The 14,828-nt window shown below is 43.9% G+C and overlaps 2 long non-coding RNA genes across 2 annotated transcripts; both read left to right on the top strand.

Moving 5' to 3' along the window:
- Positions 1-5,868: 5,868 nt before the first annotated feature.
- On the top strand, positions 5,869-7,068 carry LOC120701409. The gene is made up of 4 exons (XR_005686089.1): positions 5,869-5,932; positions 6,018-6,648; positions 6,729-6,873; positions 6,946-7,068. It is a non-coding gene; the product is annotated as an uncharacterized LOC120701409 (long non-coding RNA).
- Positions 7,069-13,616: 6,548 nt separating this feature from the next.
- LOC120701408 lies at positions 13,617-14,735 on the top strand. The gene is made up of 2 exons (XR_005686088.1): positions 13,617-13,957; positions 14,379-14,735. It is a non-coding gene; the product is annotated as an uncharacterized LOC120701408 (long non-coding RNA).
- The last annotated feature ends 93 nt before the right edge of the window (positions 14,736-14,828 follow it).

The raw sequence follows: 14,828 nt of genomic DNA, 5'->3' as shown, positions 1-14,828 counted from the left end.
CAAAACGGTGGCCAAACTACTTGATAAGAACTTAGCATTTAGGGCGAGGTCCAAGAGGAGTTTTTTGTTGTTTGAAAACATTCTTGTCCTAGTGTTCCTTGATTTAAATGGCTCCCCAGTCCCTAATAGTCAAAGCAAGTCAAGTCCCTAATAGTCAAAGCAAGTCAAGTTCTTCAAGTATGACTTAATTTGTAAAATGAGGATCTATTAGTAATAATAGTGTATGATCATTTGGTTGACAACCTAGGACAAATAGAGGAACTCCTTCAGCACCGGTTAAACTGCTGTCCAAGGACCGGTGCATTGACCAGCGCTTCTGGAGGTCAACTGGGAACCTCTGTAGCACCTGTTAAACCGATGTTCACCATGGCAGCGTTGGTGCATTCATGCTGCTATTACCCAGAGAGCATGTTTTCAGCAGGATTGGACCTTCTTTAGCACTAGTTAAACCGATAGGCCAACAGTTCAACCATCGGTGCATTACATCAGTAGCGTCTTTGTGTGAGAGTTCCAACGGCTACTATTTGGAATCAGAGAGACCGGTTAAACCGATGCCCGACCAGCTTTGTAACCAACGCTCCATACTTTTTGCAGAGTGACTTGTGTTTGAGGAAATGGTGACTCCGATAGTGCTTCAATGTTTTGCATAGAAACTTTGGTGCGTTTAGCATTGTAACCTCTATGTTTGTTCATAACAATAACAGTCGCTAGTGTGCTACTAATCCTCACCAACATCGTCTCCAGATGCCTCGCAAGCTCAAAATTATTCAATCATGTAAACAACAATTCAAGCATGCAAGGAGTTCAGAAACAAACATCCCAAATTTGTTCAAACATTGTTTCCACATGATTCTTTTGCCACCTTACAACTATAAAAATTGAAGGCCAAAAATGAACTACTTCAAGTCATATACATGCATAGAAACTACTTCCATGAACAGAAAGTTGCCAACTAATACATCTTTAACCATTCAGGCCTCGAAGCATAGCATTTTTCTTCCTAAGATGTTCCAGCAGTTGTGCCCAATCTTGAAAAAAAGATAAGAAGTTGATGTCATTCAGTGATGGATCATAACCAAACCTCTAGGTAATATATACTACAAACATGCCGACCTCCAGGAGCATTCCAGGGGAAGCCAAATATGAATCTGATGATCATGAGGATTTATGCAAGGGCTTAAGTTTGGTTGTAGATTATCTAGATTACAAGATGATATTCAATGGAATTAACAACGGGTGCAAAGCTTACTGATCAGCGCGTTGTTTCTTCATCACAGGAGACATGTCGTCTTGTTCAGGTACCACCTCAATGCGGCCATCGACATCAGAATGCCATGGACGGCCTTCGTCATCAGACTGCCATGCATAGCCATCCTCAGCATAAAATCCAGCTCCATTCACTATGTACAGATGACATATCTTTGTCTTTCTTTGAGTATGTGCATCCACCATTTTGTCTACATCTTCTTGCCCGTCAATCTGTACTAATGCAATTGATGGTTCACTACCAGGAGCAGGATTGAGGTAGTACAACAATGCGCCTCCTCTATATCCAAAATATTTCATCAAATGATCTAAGATGCCAAAATACTCAATGGTGCTTGGCTCAATAATTGCAAACTCTGACAACTCTTCTCGACTGTCATAGTACTTCTCTAGATCCGAATAAATTTCTTTCACTCCGTGAAGCTTAAACAACATTACCACATGCTGCATGTAATGATTAGATGAATAAGAATCATTTCAGCACAATGAGTAACAAAAATTATACGATAATTTCATATACCGGGCCACATTCGTTATGATTTATTGGAGGCATGTATCTCCATGGTATATGGATCATATCTTCTTCCTGAAATCTAAACATTCGAGGCGTTCAGATGGTTATCTATATAATATAAAATATTAAAATAGTACCATAGTTACCTCTACATTCATGTTGGCACGGGCCTCCTCTCGTTGGATCAAGGACTCAATCAGGGTCTTCAACTTTAAGCGCTCATTGTCCAAGTCCTCCAATTGTGCCCTTGCCTGCTCAATCCTCGAATCAAAGTTTTCTCGCTCGTTCTTCAGGTTGGCATCATTTTCTTTACGGGACTTTTGTAAGGCTTCATTTGAGAGAGCACGCTCTTGCTATATTTTCTGGTCATAAGTGGCATGCAGATCATTTAACGCTTTGTTCAGCATGACAATCTGTTTTGTCCGCACTCTTTTGGCCAATTCAGAATGCTTAGTCTCTACCACTTTGTCAAACTGGGCACGCTGAAGTGATATGTAGTTGTCATATTCACATCGTTGTTCTCTCCTCCTGATGTTAGCTTCAACACGATCTTGCTGCATATCTAAAACCATTTCGTGCCGATCTGCCTTCTGTTTGCTAACCATTTCCTCCACCTCTTCCAGGGACCTCCGAACTCGTTGCATGTCATTGCTACGATCCATGACACCTAGGGTTTAAGAAACAAGAATAAGATGCTACATTCAAACCCTTTTAAGGTATGAAATCATGCTATGCTTGTACAAGCGTTGTATTAATAACTATACAAGATTATAAGATTAACAAGCATAAATATTCAAGCAGCATGCTCATCCATGAATGGACATAGTAACATAAGTATATTGCCACAATATGGAAAATTCTTCTTGTCTAGGTTAATTGTTAACTACCTTGGAAAATACCTGTAAACAATATGCACCTACCATTGAGTTTCTAGTTTGTACCATTAAGTTTTAGTTTCAGACCACATGTGAAAATTGAAAAATATCAGTACTCTTGAGTATTTATCACTATCAGGTACCAACTGTTCAAATATCACAAAACAAATTATTCCAGTAGATAGGATAGATAAAATACTGATTAAAGATCCGCCATGAAACGATCAGGTTTATCATTTTCTTTCCCTATAAATCAAACATTTTATTGATTCCATCTGAAGATGCTAACGTACATTAGATATTTTTTTCTCCAAATAACACTTAAGGATATGCCCTCAAAATATCAATATCATGCAAGTTAAAGGTTATCATGATATTTTGTTTGGAATCAGTAGTATGGTATCATGCTAAACAATCCTATAATGAAGTAATTATAATACTGGAGAAGCATAAAAGTTAAGCCACATACGTGCAGGGTAGCATTAGATGCGAGATTTTCAAATCAACTAGCAACTCAAATACCATGGTCTCAGTCTACCAATTCAGTGATTAATCCCCAGCTGAAGAATGTGACCACGACAGCCTCGCTCACCCTCCAACACGAAACTTCTGCACACGGTTCCAGTGCCGCGTGAACCCCGCAACCAAATCCCCACCCAGAACACCGCTATGGTTTTGATGGCGCCTTACCTCGTACAGGATCTCGGCGATGCACGCCAGGGGGTCAGGGGCGGCTCGGCCGCTTGGGGGCTCCTCGTGAAGGGTGTCCGGGATCTCTTGTGGACAGAGGCGGTTAGGCATGGCGCAGGGTGGCGGCAGCCAAGGAACAGAGGTGGTGGCTGCGACTTACTGATGCGGACGCGGGGGCGAGCTAGGGGTGCGGTGGCAGGGTTGACCTCCCTTAAATACGGCAGCGGGTTGACCTACGGGTGCACGGGCGGCCTCTTTTGGCATGCGGGCCCAGACACAGGGGTGGCGGCGGCGGCCTCAGTTCGGCACGCGCGGCGGAGGTGGGCGCCGATGGACGGACCCCACCCGCCAGCGAGAGCGGGGTGGTGGGCCATCGCGAAGAGGTAAGAGGGGGAGAGGAAAGAGGCCGGACCGGATTGAAGGCTGGCAGCCCAATAGAGAAGGAGGGGTTGGCCATTTTCATTTCTTCTGAATTAGAAATCTAAATTCAATTCAAATAGTTTTGAATTCAAACAAAATCAAGTAAGATTCAATACTATAAAATAATTTCTGGCAGAATTAATGCAATTAACATGTTCTTACCTTATATTCAATAATATTATACATATAATACTGTTATTTACCTTTATGAAATTAGGATAAAATCTAGAAAATCTAAATAATTTCTAATAAACTCAAATATTTTGTAAATATTTTGTTTAGTATCCAAATTTGTAACTTATAGTGTTACAAACCTTGTGCATACCGATGGTTGTGATATCCTTGCGACTCTATCTGCAGCCTCAACAATCTTTATGGGTACCCCTAAATATCTGAGATCACTCCATCACACATGTGGCTTTAATGAAATTATGATCCATATTGGAAATCATGGTCCAGTTGCAGGCTTAATTATGATCCATATTGGAAATCATGGTCCAGTTGATTTTCATACAGCTATTGAATTAGATGTGTTAAAACATTGTTCCTACTAAATGCTGTAGTGTGCATATCAATTAGCATCCAGCAGGCATGGTAAAACAAGTGCATCATGGAATTACTTATGGCAAAAATAACATTGTTGATGTAGAATTAGAAAAAAATAACATGAGATAGAAATACATTGCCTTTCGGAGGGGTAAGAGCCCAACCGGAGCCGCCGTCCATCTCTGTCTCACGGTGAACTATAGCTTCCCATGGCAACTTTGGCCAATAAGCCACTACTGCAAAAATGATTTGTAGCAATACCCCGAATTTTTTTAGGAGCGGACCAAAAAGTCACCCGTTCTTACAAATGGCGCACTTATTTCTCTACAGAAGTATACATATATAAATTAATTTTCCATTTCCTTCATTTTAAACAGGGCTTACCAGTTCTACGTTCATAAAGGAGGAGCTCGTCCCGCCGACAAACCAAAGGAAATGACTATACGCACAAGGTTCCCGTGCCACAAGCAACCCGCAGATTCTGTGTACTGTGGGTACTACATGTGCAAGCATCTGAGGGTGCAAGGGAGATATACTACTGATCCCGAATGTGTAAGGCACTACTCTTTATTAGGGAAAGATGCATATGTGTACATTGTTTTTTTACTGTAACTAGTACTTGGTTGATTAATTTTACTATGGATTCAATAATTGCAGATTCACCCAGAGGCACACGGTGGCCGGCTCCACGAGGAACAACTTCTAGATGTAGTCGATGATTTATGTCATTTCATTATGCATGAAGTGGTCAATGTGAGGGGCAAATATTTTCACGAAGCACAAGATTTGGCAATGGAAAATAAATACATTGGACTTCGTAAGTGGCACAATCAAGAGCACCGTGCCGCCTCTAGTAGCATTCCTAGGGAGGAATAGAGGAAACACAATGTGCACTTTAATGATGTACTCTAATGATGTTTGATTTTCATATAATTTAATTTTGTATGCATAAGTATATTTGGTTACCGAACATATTCCACGTCTCGATCTCGAACTAGATTGAGAGATCAAAATTGGCGGGAATGCAAATCGCAAAAAATAGCAGGAAATATAATTAAAATTTTTAAATTCAAATTAGTAGCAGGAAATATAATTAATATTTTCAAATTCAAATCGGTGAATTGTATTGGCGGGTGTGAACTTATTTCCAGGGGCGGGTCACCCCCTCACCCGCCCCTGGAAATGCCTTTCTAGGGGCGGCTCACCTCCCAAGCCGCCGGTTGCTGAGAACGTGACCTCGCCGCCGCTCGTCGTGTCGCCAGCGTGGCCGCCTCTGTTCTGCTGCGTTACGGTCTCTCCTGCACACCAACCATGGATGATACGGCAAAAGATGCAGCCCAGACCCGTACTCCGACGCAGGATATTGATGCTACGGCACAAGATGGAGGCCAGCCCTGTACTCCGACTGCAACCGGCAACCAGGTTCAAAACGAGTCTCATACAGGTAATTGATGCATCCGTACTTCAGATATTAGATGTATGAATTTGTGTGTGTTCAGGCACACTAGGATAGGTGAACTACCACCACATTCACCACTAATGAGATGCACACTAATTTCATGCAGAGACCAAGGGTACCAACCGGAGTTCTAAAAAAGAGCGAGATGGCAGCAGTAATTAAGTAATCTCCATATCTAATTCCCAGTTTTTCTGTAAGTTGCCTCTACGTTTTTAGAACCATATCATCAACCAAATGTTTGCTGCAGGATGCATCTTTTCGTTTAATACACTCACCTGTTAGATTCGAAAAAGTCATACTAGATTTATCGGAAGAACGCAAGGAAGCTATTAAGGATATTGGATTTGGGGGGCTGCTTAGAATGCCAAAGATGACTGTCAGGAAATCCATGATAGTCGACATTGCAAAAACATACCAAGTAAGCAACCGAACTTTCAAAATATGTGATCAAGATTTTCCTATGTATCTAGAGGATGTCCATGATATACTGGGATTGGAAATTGAAGGCACTGATGCAGACGAATATATACAGCAAATAAAGATCAGTGAAGAGAAAACTGTGCAAACTCCATTGTATCAGAGGTTTGCTGATGCAAACAACAAGCTCGGCCTAAAAAGGCTGGAAGACATGATTAGTGACAAAAAAAACTCCAGATGAAGACTTTAGAAGAGCATTTGTTCTGTTCACAATTGGTGTCATTCTAGCACCAACTACAGTGCCCAATGTCACTTATAGTTATATACAAGTTGTTGTTCATGTACCACTCATCCAGAAATTTAATTGGGGTCAATTCGCTCTGAACAATTTATTAGACTCGTGCCAGTCTTACATCACACAAGAAGAAGCCACCCTAAAGGGCAATTTGGCTCTGCTACAGGTCAGTTCTATATGGTACAACCAGCAACTATAAACACTATTTATTTGCGGTCTTACATGTTTTCTTCATTTTATTCACAGTGTTAGTACTGGGAGTGCGTCATTATTGAGAATAGCGGGGTCACTTACGACAATATAATCCAACCACAGATGGCGATGTGGAATGAAAAAAAATGCTAGTGCTCAAGTGGCTGCCTTTATGAAGAAGAGGATAAATGGAGGAGCTGTAAGTTTCGAAACATAGCTTCAATTTGATGATGTTCTCATGCGTACAATCTTACTATCTTAATTGTTGCAGCTTATGTTGTCCCGTCACACCACCCATCAAACAAATGAACCACCAGCAGCATCAATGCCACAAGCACGACAATCAAAATATGCACACGATGAGTACATGAAAAATTCACCAGTAGCAGAGGAGGGTCTAAGCCACCAACAAGTAAGTATGGCATCTATTTATGTGCCCAACCTCTGTACGTCTAATTCTTTATTTTCTAATTATGTAGATGCAAAGCCTACAAGAATGGAAGAAAGACACATAATCAAGCCTTGGACTGCGACTGGAAAAAAATATAATAAGATGGAATACAGACTTGGTAGTAAAATAATATCACAATTTGAGGAGTATGCAAAGTTTAAAAAAGAAATAAGATTGGAAGTTCTAGGGTGCGTAAGGTTGAAGCTGAAAATGCACAAATCAAAATGGAAATCAAGGTAACCAGCGTCAGAGTACTCATTCTAGCTACCTATCCATGCTTCCTTATCTAACAACGTGTCAATAATAGGAACTCTGACAGCTAGTGCAGCTTATTATTCAGCCTACCCCTACAACTGCACATGTTCAGCCACCTATACGTGCATCTCCAGAAGTTCAGCCAGCTATGCCTACATATAGAACTGGTCAGCAATCTTCTATGACTACATCGCCTTGGTTGCATGTATTACATCTGCACAAGTTTAGTTATGACTAGATCAATTCTCATGCTAGAATACGTACTTTGGAATTTAACAAAACAAATACCAATTGCAGGATTCACCCCACAAACGTTTCGGCAAGGCGTTCGCAAGAATAAATTCAGATGCAACCACTCCAAGAAATGCAACGACGGAAAACAGCAAGCAGCAGCAAAGCTGCCCCTCTACAAAATGCGAACCAGGGAAGCCTATTGTCGGCAACGCCTCTACACATATCAAACCAAGGTAGCCTATTATCGAGAATGACTACTATTTGTCACAGATTGACAATGAAGCTGCCCTCTTCGTCCTATCAAGTTACAAACATTCTTCGGTTGTAAGCATAGATGTCCATGTTCTAACAGCAGGACAGCCACTCGTGTTCCCCGTGCCGCCACCACGCTCCGCGCCGCCACCGTTGCACGCCCTAGCGCCGCCGCCGCCGCGCCCAGGCTCCTACCCCACACCGACCTAGCCATGCGCAACACTGCAAGCACCACCTTCCTCGCACGCCCAGGCCCGAGCCCTAGCACTTCTCTCCTTCTTCCTACACCTGGCGCCCCCAAAGTGTTCGATGAATTGCCTCTAAAGTGATTTTCATCATTTTTCTTCTGATCTTCAGTGGTATGGCCTGTTCCTCAACATGTTAGTTGTAGCATGTAGTAATGCATCATCTTCTCTCACTCTTTGCACACATGACCACACACTTTAAGCCATTTTCTTGATCCATGTTTGAGACTATCTATCACTCACACTCGCACCTCTATTTTCACATCAAAATCAGTGTGTTTTCATGGCACATGCATCCACTAGAATATTTTGTTTAGGCTCAATCCTATCCTTGCTATGCTTAGGATATTTCTCATCTCTAGCATATGATCTCGTATATTTATTTATATATATATATATATCCCTGTCTTACTCTATCATCCTCCATCAATTCTCTATAGCAGATGGCAGGTGACAGAAAGGGCAAGGGCAAGGCAGTTGAGCAGCCAAAGAAGAAGCGTAATCGTGAGCAGCGCGATTGGGACCGTGCTCTTAGAGTGCCAGATACTCAGGGGCAGCCACAGTAGTCGCTTCAGATCCATGAGCGTCCTGCAGCAACTCAGGGAGAGTCACGGCTAGCTGCACCTCCCGCTCAGGGCACTCCACCACTACACCACTCAGGGCGTACGCACACTTCAGGGATTGCACCACAGATTCCTGCTCATTCTAGTCTCCGGACCCAGGGTGGTGCCACTCAGAGGACAGGAGCCCATGTTAAGCAGCAGTAGTAGTCGTCTAGTAGCTTAGACTCGGATGATGATGATGATTCAAAGCCACAGGTTCCACCACGGTTTATCCGTGATGTGAGAGGGCTAGTAGGGCCCAAGGTTAAGAAGATTCGATATGTGGAAGAGGAACAGTGGTTTCCAGAGGAGAGGGAACCAAATGTGGATCACCGCTTCTTCACTGTCTGGCAGGAGTCGTTCTACTATGCCTATATCAACTTGGGCGTTCAGTTCAGTGAGCACAGACTTCTTCACTGGGGAGCTCTTCGTGTGGCAGCAGGTGGAGTTCTGATACTCCCCTGCTTTGAGAGATACCCAGGACTGGTTCCACTACTCAGTGAGCGAGCTCAATATGTCCGTGAGTGGGTCCGCATCTTCTATGCCACACTGTTTTTTGGAGATGAGAGAGCTTACATTCAGTTCATGTTCAATGAGACTCAGTGGAGGTTAGACCGCGGTGATATAGCCAGACTCTTGGGTGTGACCATTCCAGATGAGCCATCCTCTCTTCACTTTATGTCTTATGGTGATGCTAAGCCTCCTCGTCATGCTCATGACATGGACTTCCCTTCATACGAGGATGTCAGTATCTTGTTCCAGCAGCCGTTCTTGCTAGGCACACCGAGGACTCCAGATAGGCTCACTCCAGTTGCTTACACTATTAACTTAGCTCTGAGGAGGAGTCTACTCTACAGGCAGGGGTACAATTAGGGTATCACAGCTTTGTAGCAGTGGCTCCTGGTTTACATCTTGGGGGGCCTAGAGTTTGATATTGTTGATCTATTTATATGTGAGCTTGAGGATGCCATTATGGATGGGATGACAGTTCACCATCAGTAGCCATATGCTCACTGGATCAGCGGGATCCTTGCTCAGATGAATGACAATGCACACATGTGTCAGCTTGAGAAGTCAAAGAATCACTTCAAGGAGTATTCACCAACATGTCCTCGTGATGGTCGCAGGGGCCCGAGAGGCCAGCACAGAGCAGAGGAGAGTATTCAGCAGAGGACCGAGGCAGAGGCCGATCCTATGGTAGAAGAGACCGAGTCACTTGCAGCTGCAGAGGCTCGCCTTCCATACTACCTCTTCAATGACTCAAAGGACTCGGAGGACGATGAGGACTTCATTCCTTCTATTCCAGTCCCTCTAGCCGCTCATGAAGACTATGAGGCAGGATCGTCAGGAGCAGGCATTGCAGTTTCAGCACCGCCTCCAATCACGGCAGCTCAGGTCACAGCTCCAGACACATTGTGATTCTTTAGACACTCACAGAGCAGTAGCATCATTCTGATGAGACTCAGAATAGGTTCTTAGCTGAGCAGGCTCGTCAGCAGGAGGCCCAGATGGTTATGTTTCCGGAGATGAGGCAGCAGTAGGAGGCCATGAGGCTATAGCTCCTTCAGCAACAGCAGATGCAGCAGCAGATGTTCACCTTCTTCTCAGGCTGCTTTGGGAGTATCTACAATCACTTGGAGCTGCCTCAGCCTCAGCTTCCCACTACTCAGCAGCTCCAGTACTACCCAGCTGGCCCTCCTCCACCTGTTGGTGGCTTTGTGCAGACACCCTTGGCCTCGTTCCTGATGTCTCCACTACTTCAGACAGGGGTGTTTGCAGCTCCAGCACCTCAGCGAAGTCCGATGACCGAGCTGCAGCGTGCACGGTACCTAGCGTAGCAGCAGTTTCTTCAGCATCTTCAATAGAGCTCAGCTCAGACTAGTCTGCCTACTTAAGTTGTCCTATCATTGCCAGACACCATGCTCTCTTTTGAGTCACCCTCGCCGTCTCAGCCGATTCGTCCGACCGATGTCTGTCCTTCTCCATCGGACTCCATTCCCATCACGTCTGCACCTTTGGCGGAGTCCACGAGTTTCGCTTCAGAGCCAGCCACGTCTTCGGCTCCTTCTACTTCTGCTGCTCCGTCGATCACTCATGACGTGTCTTCTGACTCTGCCGATGACTCTTCGGATGACGACCCCGATGTTCGTCCTTCTCCATCGTACTCCGCTCTCGTCACATCTACACCTTTGACGGAGTCCATGAGTGTCGCTTCAGAGCCAGCTGCATCTTCAACTCCTTCTACTTCTGCTACTCCGACAACCACTCTCGACATGTCTCTCGACTCTGCCGACGACTCTTCGGACGACGACCCTTACTGCTTCTTCAAGAAGCCCAAGACGATGACCCCATCTTCTCTAGTCCAGAACTAGGTCGTAGCTCTAGCCTTCCTTTTTGGTGCATTGTTGCCAAAGGGGGAGATAGATCGGGGGAGTAGAGATAGGGGGAGCCGGGTGGTTTGTGCGTGTTTGGATCTTCATGGATATTGTGTATGGACATGTTGTTTGGATATTGTATATGCTCTTGTGTTGACATGTCCCTACATGTGCTCTTCTTTCAGTAATGCATGCTTGTTTAGTTCCTTGTCTATCTTTTGTCTTGCATGTGTTGTTATCTAGCGCTTTCAATTTCATATCTTGCTATCTCAACTTTGGGTTGCCATCAATCTTGTGTTAGTAGCTTCACCTAGCGAAAGTTGGCCTTAGAAAGTTACACTTGATCAAGCTTAGTTCTAGAAAGCTCAAAGAAGTCAAATCAACACTTGGAAAAGGAAGAAAATCGAAGATGAAATCAATTCCAAGTCATTTGCACATGGGGCAGAAAACACGATCGGTTAAACCGACGCTCAAGCATCGGTGCAACAAGCACTGCTTCTGGATGACAAATAGAGGAAACCCTAAAGTGCCGGTTAAACTGCTGCCTGAGCACCGGTGCATTGACCAGCGCTTTTGGAGGTCAACTCAGAATCTCTGTAGCATCGGTTAAACCGACATTCACATTTGACATCATCGGTGCATTCATGCTGCTATTGCCTAGAGAGCCTATCCGACAGGATTGGACTTTCTTCAGCACCGGTTAAACCGACGCCACAACATTTGAACGATCGGTGCATTACATCAGCAGATTCCAATCAACTAGATTCCCTGGTTGTCTCGTGTCCTTTGCATTTACAGTCAGTATTTCAATTCCTTTGTGCTTGTTCTTTGCTCTTGTTTGCTTGTGAGCTGTTGACTAGGCCTTATTCTTGTTAGTGTATTCTTCAGCAGGTAAGATGAGCATGTTAGTGTGGTTACCCACCTAAGGACACTTTGTTAGTGTACTCTAGTTGATAGGAATCAAATGCATAGATTGGGCAACAATAGTGATAGGTTAAGGACTTGGTAGAAATTGAAAGAGTCCCAAATCAACCCGCCTTCTTGGGCAATGATCCTTTCAACATGGAGTACCTAAATAGTCGCATTGTCTTGGAGCACCAACCGCTGTTGAGTTGTTGATCAAGGCAGAGTTGGATCACCTCATCCTTCTTGCTAAAGCATTATATGTCTAAATGGCAAATATTCCAACAACTCCTCAGTGGTGCAATGGTAAGTCATGCACCAAATGAGAAAGGTCAGGGGATCGATTCCTTGTCACTCCATCTTTTTTTGTCGCAGTTTTTGGAGTATAAGAAATATCATTGCCAAATGAAACACAATCAAAGGACTAGTGCAGTGGTATGATTGCTTGCCAAGAATGGCCGCTCCCTATGTTCGAATCTCTCCCGCACCATCTTTTTTTTACGCAATAGTGATTGTTCAACTAATGAAAATAACGCCATGTATATCATGAATGAATGCATTGCCCATTATTTCAAGTTTAAATATCCCTGCCCTCATGTTAGGTTAATGGTCTATACGTCCACTGATCAAACGAGCTGTGAGAGTGTAGGTTTAGTAGCTGTCATGCTACGAGTACTAGTCTAGCCACTCAGACGAGACATGAGAGTGATCGGTTGACTTTGTTATCGCATTAATAGCCTGTTAGTCCACTCGGAGTCTTCATAGAGTGATCATCACATCGAAGTTTATACAACCACAAACGTTTTGTTTCTCATATATGAATGTTTATGACCAAAAATAACAAATTTAGCCTAACAACTGGACCATGATTCCCAACATGGATCATAATTTCATGAAAGCCACGTGTATTGGAGTGATCTCCAATATATAGTGGGTACCAAAAAAGATTCTTGAGGCCGCAGATAGAGTCGCAAGGATGAAAACCATATGTATGCACAAGGTTTGTAACACTCTAAGTTTCAAATTTTGAAAACACGTAAACTCTCTACAAAATATTTGAGTTTATTCGTAATTATCCTAATTTCATAAAAAAAATTACCTAAATTTATTTTATTATGTTCAATCTCGCTTGCTCTTGTTTGAATTCAAAATTGTTTGAATTGAATTTGGAATTCTAATTGAAAAGAAATTAAAAAAGCAAATCATGTCCCCTTCTCTCGTGGGCCATCGGCCCAGCTGTCCCGGCCGCCCTCCCTCTCAACCTGCCGCCGGCACCCTTCCCTCTATTCCCCGCACAATCCCATCCACGAATCCCTCTCTTCCCCTCCAATCCCGCCGCCGCGCCGCGATTCTCTCCCTCGATGTCCGCGCCACGCCCCAATAAATATGAGAGGCGCGCCACACCTTCTCTCTCTCTCTTTCTGCACACGCACACCTCACCACGCACCGCCGCTCCCTAAACCCTAGCCGCCGGGCAGCCATTGGAGCCGACCTCCAAGCCGCCACCGCCGCCGCCGCCGCCACCATCACCGCCGCCGCCCGCCGTCCACACCAAGATTCGACGCCAAAGAACACCATGATGACCACCACGACCTCGCAAGGAATGCCACCGGCCGGTTGTTGTCGTCCACCGTCGCTCCTGACGTCGTGCCGGCATCGCCGGACTCCGCCGAAGAAGCCTCACTGACGAGTGTTCCTTTTCCGGCCATCTTGAGACGTCGCGTGCTGTCTGATCTTCACAACCAATGTCCTTTTCTTTATTTGCAAAATTCACCAGGGAGGTGGAGAAGAGCAATAATCTTGTCACTGTCTACAGATGAAGCCAGGAAAAGCATCGGCTGCGAAGAAGATCGTTGGGGGCATCAAGAAGGTGTCCTCCTTGGCTGCAAAGAAGGAGCGCCCTTTCTGATTCAAAGAAGGACGATGTGGAGATTCGAGTTCAGACGAGGACCTGTCAGACGACAAGGTAGAGAACTTTTGTTATGTTGCATTTCTCTTTGCTGAAAAGAACCAATGTCATTACAGTAAACATGATTGATTGTGTATCGAATTGGATCTTTCTGATTGCAAGCAACTTGATTATGGCTGAATTTTTAAATTGTGTATGAATTAGATAATACTTTGAATTGGATCTTTCTTGGTTTGTTAGTTTACAGTGTTCATGATTTATGCTTTATTCTATCAGGACAGTCTTTATGTCGGTACTAAGCTGAAATTCTTTGTTTAGCATGTGCTTTATGGAACATATAGCATCTATTTAATAAATAATAAAAGCTTGCAACATTATGACTTTTAGGTGAAAGTACCATTTATTTCACTATTGTGGCAAAAATGAACTTTATCTCGGCAGTCCACACTCATTCATGAATGCACTTTATCTTCCACAGTTATCGCCTAGCCGATTCGTTCAAGAACTGAAGATCGAGGAGCTCCAAAAGCAAGTCGATGCCATGATAAGGGGGATCAAGAACCTGCAAAAGACGGTAGTCGCCATATCTAAGGAGATCCAGGATCTGAAAAAGCATGTCCATGCCAACATTGCCAAGATTTAGAAGCCTTAGAAGCCATGTCTAGCTTAATTTAATTTCCTTGTGGCTATGTTCTTGCAGTTTCCGTATACACTTAGTTCAAAGAACATTGCACTCTCGGTGAGATGGTGGCATCAACGTAATGCGCTTTAAATTATTTTTGCCATCAAATTGCCTGTGATGTGTCCAGATTAATTATGTTCAATGTTTTATTTATTCTGGGCCTCACTTAGTACCTGTGCATAACTCGAATTTGCATCAATCCTACTTGGTGCCTTACTCATCCCTGGACGAAAGATTCAGTCAGCA

Source organism: Panicum virgatum, chromosome 3K (assembly GCF_016808335.1).
Source record: "Panicum virgatum strain AP13 chromosome 3K, P.virgatum_v5, whole genome shotgun sequence".
NCBI lineage: Eukaryota > Viridiplantae > Streptophyta > Magnoliopsida > Poales > Poaceae > Panicum > Panicum virgatum.
The sequence above is the reverse complement of the archived record's forward strand: the minus strand, read 5'-3'. Positions and strand labels throughout refer to the sequence as shown.